Below are 19,178 nucleotides of genomic sequence, written 5' to 3' on the forward strand. Positions count from 1 at the left end.
AATGTAAAAATTAAGAATATCAAGGGCTCTGACAAAAACTTTCTGTATTTCTAAATGCCTTTAAATAATTTTATCTGCAAATCGGTTTTGAAAATGGCCAATACAGATAACCATAAATATGCTTAGTATCAGCGCCGATAATCGGCCATGCCAATAATCGGTCGACCCCTACTCACAATTCTGACTTTTTTTCTTAGAATTGCAAGTTATATTCTTCTCAGAATTCTAAATTTAAATTCTAAAATGCACTGTTGTAATTTTAGCTGAAGGTCTTTAGTTAAATTTAAAAATATACATTCACCAAATGTGCGTGGGAGAGTGACTGAGCGAGAGAGAGGAGCCGATACCGAAGGGCGAGAGAGCATCATTTACAGACGGATTTTCTATCATTAAAGTTATGGTGAGTATATGAGTTTTGTATTTATTAAGTCATGTTTCACGCACTACATTATATTTTGCAGAATAACAGTGAATTCACACCTTTAATGGTGTCATGTTGGCGTTTATAACTTAGTTTAGCCCATACTGATCTCTCGGAAGGGGTGTGTGATATATATCTTCTGTGATAATATTGTAATTGTTGTTTTAACGATGTGGGATTTGACATTATCCTGTATATCGCAAAACCCAAACAAAACACGCCTAACTTACATAGTGCATGAATACATTAATGTTACATGATGAAGTGTATATGAAATGTATGAGACACGAGAAATACATTTCTGCTATAACTATTTTTTTGTTCCCATTAGTGTAAAAGACCATTGCTAGGTCTGAACTCACGAGGCACCATTTGGTGTAGAAAAGGAACCACTACGAATTTCACAGTGATTATTTAACAGTAGTTCTTATTAGATATATGTTAATTCCATATTAGTGTCAAATACTATTAGCTCTTATATGTAATTTGAGAGGAGTTGCTTTATTGACTGTTGCCATGAGACATGGCTTGGTGTAATGTAGGCTGCTAATTCTAATATAGACTTAGTATTGACATTGCTATTTTATACTTTTTTTTACAGAGTACAGAGCCATTGGAGAACCGCACAACTATAATGAAAATGGGAATTCTTGAAATAGTATGCAGTTGCACTTCAAGGGCCCTGTCAAGTGTGCTGAATGTCTCCGTTGTCCTGGAAGAGGAGGTGGTGCTTGACAACTTAGGGGACTTCGTAAATGCATTTATTGTACTTTTTTGGATTATTGTATGCACTCATCCTGGAGTAGAACAAGGACTTAAAGGGTTTACCCAAAAATTTAATTAATTAATTACTTACCCTCATGTCGTTCCAAACCCGTAAGACATTTGTTCATCTTCAGAAAATAAAATTTAGATATTTTTGATGAAATGTTTGATGAAACAACGGTCTTATTGATGTGGAACGACATGAGGGTAATTAATGACAGAATTTTAACCTCAAAGTACCTCTTATGAGTTTTCTTTTTTTTTTTTTTTGGCAAACATTTGAAGTGTAAGATGCAGTTGATACAGCTCAAAGTACCTCTTGTGAGAATGGTAGAGTTCATGTGAAATTATTCTAAACACTGGGTGAAGTAACCTCCCCATGACTTAAATTTGATGGTGTTTTTGACATTTTTAATATGTGAATGTATTTGGTATTTGATGTTTAATGTTTAAATACTTAAGATGCAGTTTCATGAGCTCAGAGTACCTGTTTTGTGAGAATGGTAATATTCAGTGACATTAACCTAAACACTGATTGAAGTAACCTCAGATAAATTATTACCATTATTAATAAAATTATTATTATTTTATGGTGTTTGACATTTTTTGCATGGTTTGTGAATGTATTAATGTATAAGGTGCAATTCATCAGCTTTGTGTATCTAATGAGAATTAAAATGCATGATTTTGTAAGGTATACTGTGTAGAAAATTTCAATGTATTTATAATTTTAAGGTATTTTCACAATATTGTTGTATATTTCATTAAAAAGTATTAAAATGTGGAAGTGTTTAGTGTATCATCATTTAATTTTAATTTTTTTCTTTTCTTTTGGGACAACAGGGAATAAACAATTTAGTAAGGCTGCTTTAGCACTATACATTTACCAATATACATTTTTAAATTAGGTAAATCAAAAAAATGTATGCTACTACTATAACATGGTTTGGTAGACTTCTTTTTTCCCAATTGGCTCAACATATTATTTCTCATTGAGACAATGTTAACAGACTGTTGTCACAATTGATAAAATTCAGTTAGCAGAAATCCAATTGGGCCAATGGAAAAATTTAGATGTAATCAGTCACTAGAACATTTTGAGTTGGGGAGGTCTGAAATTTTTTACAGTGCTCTAAGGGTACATTTTATTACTCTAAAGTACTAATATGCACCCTTTATGACAGTGTGTCAATTAAAAGGCATAAAATAATTTGTCTTTATCCAGTGAAGTCAACTGTGACTTTCAAACAGACCCCAAAAACTCTAATGAGCAGGGATTAGTTCTGCATGCCACCTACGGTCCACAAAACACTCTTTTGGGAAAGACACCTCGCATGTTAAGACTCACACTGTGCTCTCTGTGGCAGAGCATTTACGTCACCTCCTCCAGAGTGCGGCTGACCTACGGTAACCCACAGGACCGTTAGGAGATTTTGAATATTCAAAATTATGTTTCAATTTATGTTCTGCACACACAGAAGTTACGCACATGCAGGGGTTAAAACAACGCTGCATTTATTCAGTACACATGTGTGCTATACTGAAAGTCTTGTAATGTGATAAAGTATGTGGAATGACACCACAAGCTCAAATTTGCCTTCAAGGTGTTTCAAATGGAAGAATTAGGAAGGGATAAATATCTTATTTAACTAATTCAGTATCATTGTAGGAAATCTATGCTTGGCTCATATGTTCACTTGAAAAAGGAACAACTTTGAGAATGCAACAGTGCTATTAAGAGCTCAGGCATACAAATGTAAGGTGTACAATTTTAGGCAAGTTTTACCTGCGGTAAGGCCATTAAGACATTTTCAAACTTGAATGTCTTCTTAAATTAATAAGCTGCTTCCTTAAAGACTTTCACTTCATGCAGACATACATACAATTAATGTTTATAAAATTGAGTAATTAATTTATATGCACTTACTTCAAACTATAGTCCATTTTAGATACAGACTTGTGTGTTGGTTATAGTATACATTGTGCTTCGATCTTGCGAAAAACTCATTAACTAAACTTAAGTTCCTTGTACGTGCAAATTAACCTGGCCAAACATCTCTGCTCACATTTGATTTTTGACACACAATTACCAGCAGCTTTGTGATTCATGCATTGGCATTGTAAAATAATTTACAATCATTATTTGAACAAAGTTATGGAATTGCACCCATGCAAAACAAATACAAATGCTTTGCTATTATTGCACTTGACTTGGCAGACACTTTAATCTAAAGCAAGTTCCAGTGCAATAAAGTTACACTGTACATTTTATGAGTACATGCATTCCCTAGAAATGAAACTTAGGATCTAAATGTTACAAAAGATAAAAACATGACACATTACAGCCAAGAACTACATTACAGTTGTCACACAGAAAGAATAGTAACTTTGCCTACCTCGGTTCCTCAGATACTTCATTGGTCTAAAACGGTCTGAGATTTTGATTGTGCAGATAATCAGAGAGTACAGGCAGCAAAAGAGACTAGAAGCAAGCAAGACAGCCCCAAAATGGGGAGTTACCCCAGCCTCTCACTCCTTCACATCTATCACCGAAGCAGCACAGTCCTGCCCACTACCTGACATGTGATGATCAGCACCTCAGAAGTCTCTTCTTAACTCTTGACACTTAACACTTCATGAATGTATTTATCTAGCAAACCAAGGAGGAAGAATTACAATTTCTGCCGTCTCAGTCAATTCAGGTTTTCATTTGCCTTGCTAACACTCTAATGTGCCCTACCACAAAAAAATAAATAAATAAATAAATAAAAAATATTTGTTAATATAATAATAATAATAATATAATAAATTAATTAAATATTTTAAATATTTGTCATATATTATTTTTAATATTAGCTAAACAAAAAAAAATTATTAAGTTTTGTCAAATGTTTTAGGTGAAAATACAACCTGGATGTGGAACTGAGTGCCCATGAATCACGTGGCAGTAGAGGTGAATGGGAATGTTAACAGCTTTCTCTAGGTATTATATTATATTAATTTAACAGTTTCCAATAACACTCTCCACATGCAGAGAAGCAGAGAAACAGAGCACTGCACATTGATATAATGAGATGCAAACAGAGTTTGTTAAATGCACAAGCTCTTCATATAAATCATGCTTCGAAATCAAACATCAGAACGAGAGTGATGATCACAGTTTTCTTCCAGTCAGTTAAGAAATCTTAAAGAGAACAGGACAATGAACAAACAAAAGCAAAATGAAAATCCCCAAACCAGTATTGTCATAAAAAAACTGAGGAACTGAATCTATGCCGTTGCAAATCCTGGTTTTCATTTCTGACTCATTAGCATGGATCTATGAATAATGAACACATGGTTGAAAAGCTGTGGAGTTACTATAGCGTTAAGAGTAAGGGTGGTGGTGCAGCTGAGGCTGTGTGAGCGAATCATTTCTCAGCTCTGTCTTCAAAAGAGCTTTGGTTCATGCTTTGTTACAATGAGATTAATAAAAAAAAGCCTAATTATTTGTTCTTGTGTTCTATGAACTCTTTCATTTCTAATTTTAAACGTGTGATCAAACGGAGGGAAGGATAACATCAGCGAGAGCTTAGAGTCTCAGGGTGGGAACATGTGTTTGTTCTGGAGTGCAGGTTCCTTCCCTTTTCTTTGTACTGCGCTGGATGGTCATATTGTGAGATATGAATTGCGAAAATATGAAAAGAACAACGAAACAAAGCAAGACCGCGAGAACGGCACTTTCACTCTTTTTTAGGATTTCTGGGAAGGAAGTGTTATCTGTAAAGCATTCACACAAACATCTATTTTTAAAAATTGCATAATGCTGATTTAGGTGCTGGGTGCGAACAGTTAATCTCGGAAGTGTTTAATACAAAATGTAACCAGAAAAAAAATTCTCCAACAGCCGTTTGTATTTTATTTATGCATTTGGGAGACACTTTTATCCAAAAACATTGTATTCAAGGATTGAAGGTACACATTTTATCAGTTCATTCATGCATTCCTTGGGAATCAAGCCTATGACTTTGATGTTGTAAGCACTTTTTCTCTTGTGTGAGCTACAGTACAGGAACAAGCACATTTGTATCAAATATGTTTTAAATATTTTAAGTACACTAAAAATAGTGTAGGATTTACACAATTTGCTAGTAAACAATTGCTAGTAACTTTCACAAACTATTAAAAAGAAAAACGAAAACGGCATAATCCATTAAATGAAAAGTGAAATGTTTAGGTAGAAAAACCTAAATGGATTTTCTTGTAAAATTTACTCCAACAATCTTAGGTTTATTTACAATTCTAAAAATATTTTGGTAACACATGCTCACTATTTACTAAGCGTTTTCTCTCAATAAACTCCTCAATTGCTGATTACTGATAGTAAGTAAAGTAGTTATGTTTAGGTATTTGTTAGGGTTAAGGGATCTAAATATGGTCATGCAGAATAAGGCATTAATATGTGCTTTATAAGTACAAATAAACAACTAATATTCTAGTAATGTGCATGCTATTAAGCAACTAGTTAATAGTGAATAGAGAATAGTGTTCCCTAATCTAAAGTGTTACAAATAGCCTATGTGACCCTGGACCACAAAACCAGTCATAAGTAGCATGGGTATATTTGTAGCATTAGCCAACAATACATTGTATGGGTCAAAATTATCGATTTTTCTTTTATGCCAAAAATCATTAGGATATTAAGTAAAGATCATGTTCCAAGATGATATTTTGTAAATTCCCTACTAGGGCTGGGCGATATGGCCTAAAAAAAAATCCACGATTTTTTCACAAAAAATCCGATTTATGATTTAAATCGATTTTTTTTGCCCCCTACTTAAAATCAATCTGCAGATGACAAAGAAATTGTTCAAAACAAGTTTTAACTTTATTTTGTTTTGATTTTCCCTTCTGGGATTTGATATGGATTTCCCTCTTTGGGTTAAAGTGCAATCAGAAACAACAAGATTTGCAGATCATGAGCAAAACTGACAAACATCTAATCTTGTAAAATGTGTGGTAAATACTGCCGCTCCATAGTATAAACACGAATGCGATTGTGCATTCAAAAGCAGTTGCAATGCATAATAGAGGCTCCCTGAATCCCGAAATTTTATATACAGTATGATGATCACCCAATGATAAAACGGCGAGGGAAAGAAATATACATTTTCCTCCCATCTTGTATTTATTCTCCGCAGTGAGTCGATGTCATGGACATAAGGGCAGAGACAGTTTAAATATCTTTATAGTCTATATTTCCATTTTGTAATCCCGCTGTTTTGGGTAGGCTATTTAAAAAAAATAAAATAAAAATTGTAATAGAGCAGACACTGACTGTTGTTCATATATTTATAACCTCATTTGGCATGACGGCAGACGCTGAAAACACTGCGCGCTTCAGTATGTGTGTAGTAAACGAAACTGCGCGTCTGTGCATTCATTCATAACGAGACACGCAGGATTCATATTTAAATGGTATTTTTTCAGCTTAACATTTACAGATACTAGTTCATATCGCGATTTGATTTAAGTGTAATGACCTACTTTTGATTTATTCATCCAAATTTTTACACATTCAATGACATTCCGCGTTATACAGTAAATTATGTTTTTATAACTAGATTCCGTCCGCATAGATAGATAGATAGATAGATAGATAGATAGATAGATAGATAGATAGATAGATAGATAGATAGAAATCTACAGTAGACAGTACAGTATAGTGCAAGAAAACATTTAAACTTGATCATCTCAGACAACATTTAAAAACAGAACGAATAAAGAATATGATAATCACAAACCTGAAAACTGAAAGTGCAAGCATGTTTCCGTCAGCAAATAAAGCTTCCTACAACGTTCACCTCTCTCGAATTATGGCAAAGCAGGTCAACCAATCAGAGCCCTGCTTTTCTGTTATCCTGCTCTATCACTGGCTGGAAAGCTATAAAACAGCCTATGCTGAGGCACAATACAAAACTCAATATCAGTTGGGAGATAACAGTTAAAGCAAACTAGCTTTATGAGGCAATTTTACAGTAACCAGTTGGAGTTTTATTCCATTGAACAAGGAAGTAATCTAAATAATACCTGCATTCAAATACATGCCTGTATATAAAAGATAATCTTTCTATCTTTCACTGAGACTTGCATTACCAGGGTTTTGCTGCATGGCCTTGTGGGATGCAGTCCAGACCTAGTGATGTGATGGAAGCAGACAAGGGAAGTCTCTGACCCAATAGCGACAGCTGATCTTACTCTATCCTGCATAGATAAGGACAAAGTTTAATTCATGCATTGACCACTGAGAAAGTCGCATGCAAACAGACAAACCACGTTAAACTATCTTAAGCTACAAAACTATGCCAAGTCATCACACAATATGCTACTGTATCTCCTGACCTGAACCTGTTTGGTTGGATGAATGGATAGATAATTTACAGCCATATCATTTACTGCATGTGTGTTGTATATGTTGTGCTTTTAGAAGCATGCATGCAGACTAAGTGTCCCATATCTCCAGGGGCTTGTCTCATCATTTAGCTGTAAACTTGTCTGTGCATAGGTGTAACCAAGTGGAATGAATGACCTACAGAAGCAGCCAATCAGTTTCTCTGCACTCCAGGTTTCGCCTCTGGCACAGGAAAATGTGGGTTAACAGACTGCCATAACAAGACAGTAAAAACGAACTTTGCTTGGATTGCCATGCGACCACATTCAGTGGCAGCCGTTGACCTAAAGTGTAACATAAAAGTCCACTTTGGAAAAATGCATTTATTTATCTGCTTTATTTCTGTTTCTAAAGTATACTTTTGAAGATACTTTTAAAGTCCCAGACAAAGATCCCAGCCTACCATTTGTTTTTTAAGACATTTAAAAAAAAAAAAATGTTCTACAGTTGTGTTGTTTTAGTATCATTGAGATGCTATTATGGTTTTTATTAATATTTTGTGTTTTTATTTAATATTTTAGTAAGTATTCTTTATCCTTTTCTATCTACTTCTTTTTATTTATTTATAAGGCAAACCGATACTTGTCACAGCACTTACTATTATTGCTCTTTTGTTGGTTTTGATTGCTTCTATTTTCCTCATTTTTAAGTCGCTTTGGATAAAAGCCTCTGCTAAATGACTAGCCTAAATGTAAAAGTACTGTAACTGTATACTTTCCTTTTTCCATTTTAATTTTAGTCATTTTGTTGTGTTTTTGTTATTTTATCAGCATTTAAAAATACGGCTATACACAGTTATAGCCAAAAATATCGGCACCCTTGGTAAATATGATCAAAGAAGGCTGTGAAAATTAATTTGCATTGTTAATCCTTTTGATCTTTTATTTTTTTAAAAAATCACAAAAATCTAACCTTTCATTGTATAATAAGAATTTAAAATGAGGGGAAATATCATTATGAAATAAATGTTTTTCTCAAATACACGTTGGACATAATTATTGGCACCCCTAGAAATTGTTATGAGTAAAATATCTCTGAAGTATATTCCCATTCATATTAACAATTTTGAGCACTCCAGGGTGATTATGAACATGAAATTATCCAGTCATGGCTTCCTGTTTCACAGAAATATAAATAGGAGGGAAAACAAAGCCCAAATTCCCTTAATCACCCATCACAATGAGAAAAACCAAAGAATATATTTCTGATGTGCAGCAAAAGATAATTGAGCTTCACAAATTAGTGAAGTGGCTTTAAGAAAAGAGCTAGAGCAGTGAAAATTTCCATTTCCATCATCAGGGCAATAATTAAGAATTTCCAATCAACATAAAATGTTACGAAACTGCCTGGAAGAGGACGTGTGTCTATATCGTCCTAATGCATGGTGAGAAGGAGAGTTTGAGTGGCTAAAGACTCTCCAAGGACCACAGCTGGAGAACTGCAGAAAATAGTTGAGTCTCGGGGTCAGAAAACCTTAAAAAAAATTGTCAAACAGCACCTACATCACCACATGTGTCAGGGAGTCTCAGTCACCTGCCATTTGCTCCTCACGATCTGCTCCCGATCCTGTCAATAAATCATCCTGTTATTTCACTTACCTGTTGTCTACACCTTGATATGTGACAACATGTTGTTTGGGAGGGTTTCAAGAAAAATTCTCCTAGCTCATCCAAAAACAAACTCCAGCATATTCAGTTATCAGACACGACTGGAACTTCAAATGGGACTGGCTTCTATGGTCAGATGAAACAAAAAAATGAGCTTTTTAGCAGCAAACACTCAAGATGGGTTTGGTGAACACAGGGATAAAAAGTACCCCATGTGTACAATGAAATATACTGCTGTATTTTTTTTTTTTGTGGGCCTATATTTCTGCAGGAGGTCCTGGAGTCTGGACATCTTGTTTAGACACATGGCATCATGGATTCTATCAAATACCAACAGATAAAAAAATCAATAAGTGACTGGCTCTGTTATAATTCTTATAATGGGCCATGTTTGGATCTTCCAACCGTACAATAATCCAAACACAAACCTCAAAAACAACACAAAAATGGGTCACTGGGCACAAAACCAAGCTTCTGCTGGCCATTCCAGTCCTCTGACCTGAACCCTATAGAAAATGAGTGGTGAACTGAAGAGAAGAAGCACCAACATGGAGCTGGGAATCTAAAGGGTCTGGAGTGATTCTGGATGAAGGAATGGTCTCTGATCTCTTGTCAGGTGTTCTCTAACCTCATCAGGCATTATTGGAGAAAACTCCTATACTATTTTGGCAAATGGAGGTTTCAAAATGTATTGAATAAAAGGGTGCTGTTAATTGTGTCCAGTGTGTATTAGAGGAAAACATTTATTTTATAATGATATTTCCCCCCATTTTAAATTCTTATTATCCAATGAAAGGTTAGATTTTTGTGAATTTTTTTAATAAAAGATCAAAAGGATTAACAATGCAGATTCATTTTCACAGCCTTCTTTGATCATATTTATTTACCAAGGGTGCCGATATTTTTGGCCATGACTGTAGTTTTTATTACTGTTTATTTTAGTTATTTTTGGTAAACTAAAAGAAAATGATAAATGTTGCCTTGGCAACTAGCTGATATAATTTGTATTTATTTTTATTTTTTTTATATTGTATTGCATTCCAGTTACTTTTCATTTAATTTCAAGTAACCTTATTTTAATGATTTAACTGAATAAGCCTATATTTAAATTACAGTATTTGTTGGCCAAACCTGTGGTTTGATATTTAAATTTTTTTTTCAGTCTCATGAACTGTTTTATGGTGTAAATTTTACTGAAAAGTCTGTTTAAGTCTATTAAATGATAGATTTCATTGTGACAACCTTATTATAATATGTGCCTATATAGAAACTGATAAACCTGTGGTTCTAATTCAACTGGCAATGTTTGTTATCAAAAAAAATAATAATAATTTTACGCAGTTTTAAAATACCATTCTGTTTAATGGCTTTAATAATACACTCAAAGATGTAGCGATGTATTAGAGTCAATGACAGATGACCTGTTAGTACAGAGAACTGAGCGTGGAGAAGGCAGTGGGTTTCCAATTTTGTGTCTTACGGTAGCATCACCACACAAATCCAAACCTCTTTACATCATTCAGATATTACCGTATAAACACACAGACATTATTACCAGTGCCTCACAAGCAGAACAAGAACAGCAGACAAGAAACAGGACCACACATCTTCTCATATATGAAATTAATGTTATTGATAGGGAGATATTGATTTTAATAAGATCTTTCAATCTATCAATTGAATACGACTGTGGTGTTAGTGAAGCATCTGATAGCCTTATAATAACTAAAAGGCTGAAAGGTAAAAAAAAAAAAAAAAAAATTGATTAAAAGTAATCAGAGCGTCTGAACTGGCTTACAGATTAGAAGAGGGTAGAGTTCGACCGATTGTGGATTTTACCGATACCGATAGCTAGTTTGGACCACACTGGCCGATACCGATTAATCAACCGATAGTTTTCAAAATGGATACTGAAAGAGAGCTAGTGCTTTAATATTTTTTAAAAAAAGCAGCAACAGTACTGAACCATACTTTGTAAATGAATAAAAATATCAATATTATTTACTGTATTGATCATTAAAGTTACTTCATAGTTTGCTAATGTTAAAAGAAAAAACTTTAAAATTTTTAAATGTAGCCTATTAGTAGCTAATAGTGAATGTTGAAATGAAAACACACTAACAAGGAACAATAGTTCTACAGTTTTCACCAGTGGCGGTTCTACATTGAATTACTCCCCGGGCGAGACCCCCTATGAGCGCCCATCCCCCATCCGAGAAAAAAAAAAAGATTTTTTTTTTTTTTGCTAAAAAATTTGGCACAAACTGTTTTACTATAACAATATAAGTGTAAGACAAGCTTATATTTCTCAATTCCACAAATCCTTCAACATGAAAAACACAATTCTGCACAAAACATAAAAGATAAGTTATCAGAACTTAAATAAATATACTCTATATACATAATAAACACTCTGTGTTTATTTGGCACTCGACAATCAACAGATTTCCCATCCCCCAACACTGTCACTCACAACCAGAAGTCAAGACTAAACCACAAAGTGAAAATAGCAGTATTCTTTAGTGATATGTTATTTACACAGTGCAAATAGGTTTAGATTCTATTTATTCTATGTTAAAATAAAATAAAAACATTATTAGAGAAAAACATTACTTATTGCTAAAATAGTGGTAATTATCTGCACTTCTGCATTATAATACATTATAAAATAGTATGCAATAACTTATTGAGTGTAATTTTTTTATTTTATTTCTAATTATTAAATGGATGCCACCTTATTGGGACAAAAGCCCTCTCTACACCTACCCTAACCCTACCCGATACTTTATGTTCAACGTTTTGATTATTTCCTTCATTTTTATTAAAAAATAAATGCTTTTCTGATGTGATTTGAAATTTAAAAAGGGAGAAAAAAAGTTCGCCAAAAGGCAGATTCGAACCCCGGTCGATCGTGTCAAAAGAAGTGTATTGCAAACTTTACCATCCGCACCACTAAATCTGACAACTAGTAACCGTCTTTTGCATATTTGACTATCCCAATCATACATTTGTGGGTGGAGTTAATGTAAATAGCCTCTGCCAGCAACATAGCTATTTGCACTTAAATAGACACTCCGATTTTTTTTTTTTATATATATATTCCCAACAATTAAACAGTTGCCCACATAAAAAAAACAGGGGGTGCTACAGCACCCCCACTTCCCGCGCCCCTGGGTGTGACTGACTTTAGCCCACTTGTCCCACTAATTTGAGAGAGGTGAACTGTCCCCCGCGGCCGCACCCCCCTCCCTTTTCCACTTCTCACACAGCTTCTGTGCTCGGTATCTTCTCAACAAGCAGGGGCGCCAATTTGCCAATTCCCCGCACAGTTATATGATAGATAATATGATAGATAATAGAAAACCGCTTAGCGGCGCAGATGATTTTTTTGTTTTTCCAAGTGCTTGTGCCGCCCCCCACGTGTCATGAAAAAATGCCGCCCCGGGCGACTGCCCCGTTCGCCCATGCCTAAAACCGCCACTGGTTTTCACTAATGCTACATATTTACTCTTATTGTTAAGTATTACCATTTAATTTCAACAGTCATGCTTAAAGATGACCATCTTTAAATAATTAAAAGGCCATAGCATTAAAAATACATACATATGGATATTGTATGTGTACTCACACGCTTTATTTGCTTCTATTTTTTAACACTTGATAATTATCTAATCCAAAAAAAAAAAAAAAAAGTTACACACACACACACACACACACACACCAGACGCTTTGCGTTCAAATCAAGTGGCGGTCTAAAACAATTTATTTAATAACTAAACGGACATAAGTTTGCTTCAAGAATGAACATGTGGCATAAATGAGTTTGAAGTTCGGTGTTAAAAAAAAAAAAAACAGCAAGCGGAAAGAGAACGCGCGATCTGTATTACAGCTCTCTACATGAAGCATACAGACTTTATTAGAGCCACAGAAAGACAAACGTTTTGCTGAAAAATGCACAATACATAATTTATAGCCTAGGGTGAAGTCATTATGTACATTCACAACGATTTGGGACAAATATAATGTAATTTAATAGAAAACTATGTGAATGACGCTCTGTTCCGCGGTAGGCTTTTCTGTCGGCTGTATTTAAATGCGAGTCTGGAGTTTCCCGCTCTGTGCAGCGCGTAGTGTCACGTGTCAAAATAAACAACACGTGCTGTCAGTGATTTCTGCCTCTAGAGGCTGCTCTCGTACTGTATAATATAATACTATAATACTGTATAATAATCGGCAAAACCGATGAATCGGTCGACCTCTAGAAGAGGGTGTGGTAGTGGGAGGAGGTGGAGCACAAAGATTCAACATGGATTTCTAATGAATGCATCATATTTGTCAGGCGATTCATATTTCCCTTAATCATTAGTGTTAAATGGTTTCAAGGCTTATTCCTAAAGAGGGATGAATGACTGTGATAAAGAGTCATCGTATGAACTATTTTTTATCAGCATTAATATTCTGAATGTAAAAAGGGAGTAATATAACATTTTGGTCAACTTTTAGCCTTCATTACGCAAATTAATTTTAACCCTCATGTTTCATAATTATAGTTCTATATATCTAATAATAAATAATTTGTTTGACTACATATATAAAAAAATATTAATATACTAAACAGTTTACACACCTGTCAAAAAAAAAAGATATAAATTAAGCCATGAAAAGCATCCCAAATTGTTTTAAAAACTGTTTTAAATAAAATATTACAATAAAAAATATATATATATTGCCATACACATATTTTTAAATGAAATGTAGTTTATTGAGTAGTTAATTAATGGCTAATTTATTGGGTAATTCTTAGTTTTTGTTAGCCTACTTATATGGTTACAAAACGTTATTTGCTTCCCTAAAAATAAGCAAAAGGGGACAATATTCTAACATTAGGTGAACGTTTTGTGTTCGTTGTGTATAATAAAAAGACTCCTTCAGCACCTTCATTGATTGGTGCAGAGCCACAGAGGCACGTGGATTTGTGATTACTTACTATAATCCCAATTACCACCAGTCATGTTACACGGCGCATGAGTGAGTATTACGTAATTCTAATATAACAAATGAACAAATATAACTCGTCGTCACATTTCCACGTTACATCGTTGCTCGAGAACAGCTAGGGAAGCAGAATTATTAGTGATGGCAATTCCGGCTCGGCAGACTGAATCGAGTTTTTCGAACAGTTCATTTTAAAAAAACGATTCTGCGGTTCTATAGGCGTGAACAAGACCGTTTGCTCGATCCGGTTCAAATGAACGAACGTTTCATTAGAGATTCGGACATGGCAAAATGTTGTCCTCAAATAGCCTATCTGATGTTGGAAACTGCATTGACGCTGTTCAGAGGAACGGTTAATCTATAATTTAGCTATTGTGTACCCCTACTGTCATTCCTTACACCCATACTGAAGCTTTTCCTTTTTTTTTTTTTGGAGATTAAACACGCTAATGATTGGACAGTTTGCTGTAGGTTTCGTGTGATATAACACATTAAAACACCGCTATTCGATTATCAACTATATAACGTGACTGTAAAACGCTATGTTTAAGGATATTTGTCATGAAGCGACCTGTGGTTTGTGTTTATATGAGCATGTATCTCCATTGGCATGCTGGAAACAGGTGGAGGAAATACGCAGTCCAGACTCATTTATGAGTCTTTGTCGTCTGCACTGCACTTCATGTCTGAGCATTTAGTACAGTGCTATAACCAGACCTACCGAGACAGAGCGTGTCGTCAACCTTATGGCTGGCTGTGGTTTGAGATACTGTCTGGCCAGTGCTTCTTTACTGCATCCCTTTACACACAGTTATCATACTCTCGCATGGTGCTGTTCATTCATCACTGTCTCAACATGGAAATATCATGAAAGCTACTCACATTCTCACGCTACTGAGGATTTAGACGACTCCTCCATTTCCAACAGACCTTGTCATTTCGTTTCACGCTCGCGTGTATTGTCTCTCCCAGCGTAAATCCATAAATAAACGCTTTAACTGGAGATGTTAAAAATGTTGAGCTCTCGGATTAAGCAACTGTCACCCAATGAGAATCCGCCCCCCATGGCGTTATGCTGCTGGACCAATAGTGTCATCCGTACTAACGGCTGCGCGTACGTATGTGACAACTGTCTTTACCTCGCTGATCGCATGCAGCATCCTCTGTAAACCATGCAGGTTTGCTCTGACTGATGCACGCAGCGCAGATTCCACGTTTCATTCATATTTTTAAATGTAAAATTAAGAAAGTTTAAACACTGAAAATAAAAGAAAGTATTTTTTTTTTTTTAGAAGGAATATGAATTAGGCCGACTTTATTATGAAGTCTATGGTAATAGTGGTATTTACTATAATTTGTTAATGTTCATTTACTATTTAGTATATATTAATAATAATAATAAACTTTATTTTATAAAGCATCCCTTTAAAGTGACTTATCATAGCACTGCACACAAACAGCACTAAAAAAATAAAAAAATAAACATCAACAAGCAAATGCTTTTACAGTTTTTCTCAATCGATTTGACACATTTCTCTATAAATACAGCCATAAATACAGTTCAACTTTACTGCAAAATGATGCACTGCATTTTTCCCCTAGCATATATTAAAGGTAAATGCTAACGTCAAAACTACATGTATGTTCTCTACTGATTATAAACATGCTTAGATAAATGCACAAACACTAATAAAAATACATGTTTGTAAAGATGTTCTTCAACAGGGAGTTTTGTTATGATAAAGCAAAACAGCACTGTATATATAGAGTGCCCCATCCTGATTTCTTGTGTTTTACAACCCTAAAACAGAGGCAACCTGAGTAAACACATAATGCAGTTCTTATTCATTTATTTCACTGAAGCCAAAAAATTATCCAACATCAGCCATGTGAAAAACCAACTTCCCCTATAAGTCTTTCACAGGGCTATGCTGCTGTTTTGGCCCACTCTTCTTTGCAGAACTGCTTTAGTTCAACCACATTGCAGCAAATATATTTTCACAGCACTGTTCATGTTAGATGTTGAATCCATGCTTGACAAGCCGCTGTCTCAACATCTCCACAGGCCTCTTGCTTTGTGACTGATGTTGTTCTGGACCACAACAGTGCTCTTGTTCCATTCAAAATAAACTCGATTGCTCGCCTGAATGTACTCAAACTTCAATTCTAAAAAATGTTTGGACATTCAAAAAACGTAAGTTGTCCCAGGAGGACTATCAACAATCATAGTACAATACTGATAAATATAGAAGTGCATAGTAACTCTTTAGATCTGTTTCTCAGCTTCTCTAAAGGAGAAACCATGACATCTTGGTCAGTTAGGGTAACTGTGATTTAAACTCCTCTTAAACCCTGTCCACTGCATTTCGTGTTGTGTTTATTATTAACCAAACAATATCAGTTTGGGAACAACTGAAAATATACCATGTGCATTTGAAAGTTTTGTTTGTTGTGATTGAACTAATGATACATAAGTGTTTGTGATTTGTGTTTTGATCTGTTGATATATAAAAATTTTGGTTGGCTGAATGAACGATTGAATGAAAACAGAATTTGTTTAGGATAATTACAAAATCACTTGGTTAACAGTTTTGAGAACAGTGGCCTGAGAAATGTGTCAAACAGAATGAGAAAAACCGAAGAAAAAAAAATGTTGAGCTTTAAAAATGTCATAGGTCTGAGCTCTAAGTTAAGAAGGACAATTTTTCCAAAGGGTAGGAGCAGAAAAAGCCTCATCGCCTGTAGATTTTAGACGGGTTTGAGGTACAGCCAGCAAATTAGATTACATAATCTGCGATTAGGGGTGTATGGAATTAACAATGCGGATAAATATTGTGAAGCCAATATAATGCTCTGTCAGCATCATATAAAATCAACACGGAACCTGACTGGGAAGCAGTGCAAAGACTCAAAAAAAGAAAAAAAAGAAAATAATATTTCATGGTCCCAGTCAGGATCCTGGCGGCCAAGTTTTGTACATATTGCAGCTTGTTAAGCATGGATTTATAAACTCCAGCTAAAAGGGCATTACAGTAAGCTATCCGAGACACAATGAACTAACTGATCAACTTCACAGCTAGAGAAATGTAGCATATGACACAATCTTACTACATTTCGGAGATGTGAAAAGGATGCTTTAAGAATGCTCTGTGCAAAATTTTACATATTATTTATTTTATATGATATTTTAATATATATATATATATATATATATATATATATATTTGAAATTTATGGTGAAACGAGTATCTTTGCTAACATTATCAATCACTTTTATTATTAGTATTATTCACTTTGTAATATATTGAAAAATGTTTCCTGTTTCACATCACAGGCCAACCTTCAACTAATACAATATAAAGTACTTCATAGATTTCACCTTACTGGACGAAAATTATTTAAAATGGGTTTTACTTCAGAAACATGCTCACATTGTACACAAAACACCTCAGACACCTATCTTCACGCCATGTGGCATTGCACCCCAGTTAAAGAATTTTGGGAAAACGTTACTGAGTCACTATCCAATCTTATGGGATGTCACGTCCCATTATCTCCCTCACTCTGTATATTAGGTGACATATCCATAATCAACTCAAACGATACAGATAGTAAATTACTTCTAGTGGCTCTAACTATCGCCAAGAAAACTATCCTCATGAACTGGAAATCAAGGAACACCATACATATTACATCTTGGAAAAACTTACTACTAGAGTACATCTCCATGGAAAACCTGTCAACCTCCACTCAAAATAATACAATAGAATTACACCCCTCTTTGTTATCTCTCATAAACTTCCATCAATCATGAATCCGTTGACCCTCTTTGTCTGAAGCCTTCCACAACGACACACCATTCATCAATATCTACACAAGATTTGTGGGAGGGGGGTTAGGAGGAGGTAGCAACAATGGCTAATATCAAACTAAATTAAAACTTATGAAAGATTAAAATTGTTCATTTTTTTATTTTTTTTATTTATTATTATTTATTTATTTTCTTTCCCTATCCTTTCTTTCTCTCTTTCTGTTCTCCTCATTTTTGTCGTGGTTTTTATTTTATTTATTATTATTATTATTTTTTATTTTTATTTTTATTTATTTATTTTTTTTTCCTCTCTTTCTATTTCCATGCCTCTGGGCTTCAGTTGGCTGTGGCATCTCAGGTCCTGCCCTGTGTGGTTTGGTTTAGTGGTTGGTGGGTGTGCTGTGGGTCCGGGAACCTTGTGCCTCCAACCTGTACCAGCTTTGCCCGGGTTTTCTTGCCTCTGGCGGGTCCAGCACTACATGCCTTGCTTATTTTAATGCATCACTAGACAATATACACACATCTATTGTAAAAAAAAGTAAGGGGAATAGAGAAATAATAATAATAATGAGAGGGAGAGATTAAAGGAAAGAAAAAAAAAGAAAAAAAGGAAAATATTATAAAAAAAATAAATAAAAATAATAATAATAAAAATAAAAAAATGCATATATGTATATCAGACACACACACAGGGTAAGTGAGACGTGAGCATGGGGACCTGGACTTTGTACTGGGCTGGTTCCACGCTACACGTCACGCTTTTTTAATGCATCATACACTCATATACATATGTGGGGTAAGCGTGGCATGTGAGTGGCGGCCAGGGGTGGAGTTTTGGGCCCCGTGCCCTGCAGCACCTCTCCTTGATGGTTCATTTTTGGCATAATTTATGGGCCCAGAGGCAGCCTTACAATATCTCTCTATTCATAGCTTTATTACTATTATTACTATTATTATTTCATCATTACTATTACTAACATTATTATTATTATTATACTTATTACTATTATTACTACTATTTGTCCTCCTCCTGATTCCCCAACCACCCCCTGTCTCGGATGAATCGTTTATTATCGTTATTGCTGCTACTATTACTATTATTACTTATAACCTTCCTCATCCTCCATCCTCTAATTTTTGTTATTAATG

The 19,178-nt window shown here is 34.7% G+C and overlaps 1 protein-coding gene across 7 annotated transcripts in view; it reads right to left on the bottom strand.

The window, feature by feature from the left end:
* slco4a1 (solute carrier organic anion transporter family, member 4A1) overlaps positions 1-15,289 on the bottom strand; it is a 28,528-nt gene extending 13,239 nt beyond the window's left edge. Inside the window, exons 1-3 of one of the 7 annotated variants that reach the window (XM_058764448.1) lie at positions 15,101-15,289; positions 7,322-7,429; positions 6,970-7,121 (exon numbers count right to left, since the gene is read on the bottom strand). The gene's annotated coding sequence lies outside the window, so the exon portion shown is untranslated. Of the gene's footprint in view, positions 1-2,534; positions 3,382-3,582; positions 3,926-6,969; positions 7,127-7,321; positions 7,430-7,758; positions 7,778-15,100 lie in introns of those variants that run through there. The other 6 variants (XM_058764445.1, XM_058764450.1, XM_058764449.1 and 3 more) reach the window with 6 other exon arrangements.
* Between the last annotated feature and the right edge of the window lie 3,889 nt (positions 15,290-19,178).

The sequence above is a fragment of the Onychostoma macrolepis genome, chromosome 23 (assembly GCF_012432095.1).
Source record: "Onychostoma macrolepis isolate SWU-2019 chromosome 23, ASM1243209v1, whole genome shotgun sequence".
Lineage (NCBI taxonomy): Eukaryota > Metazoa > Chordata > Actinopteri > Cypriniformes > Cyprinidae > Onychostoma > Onychostoma macrolepis.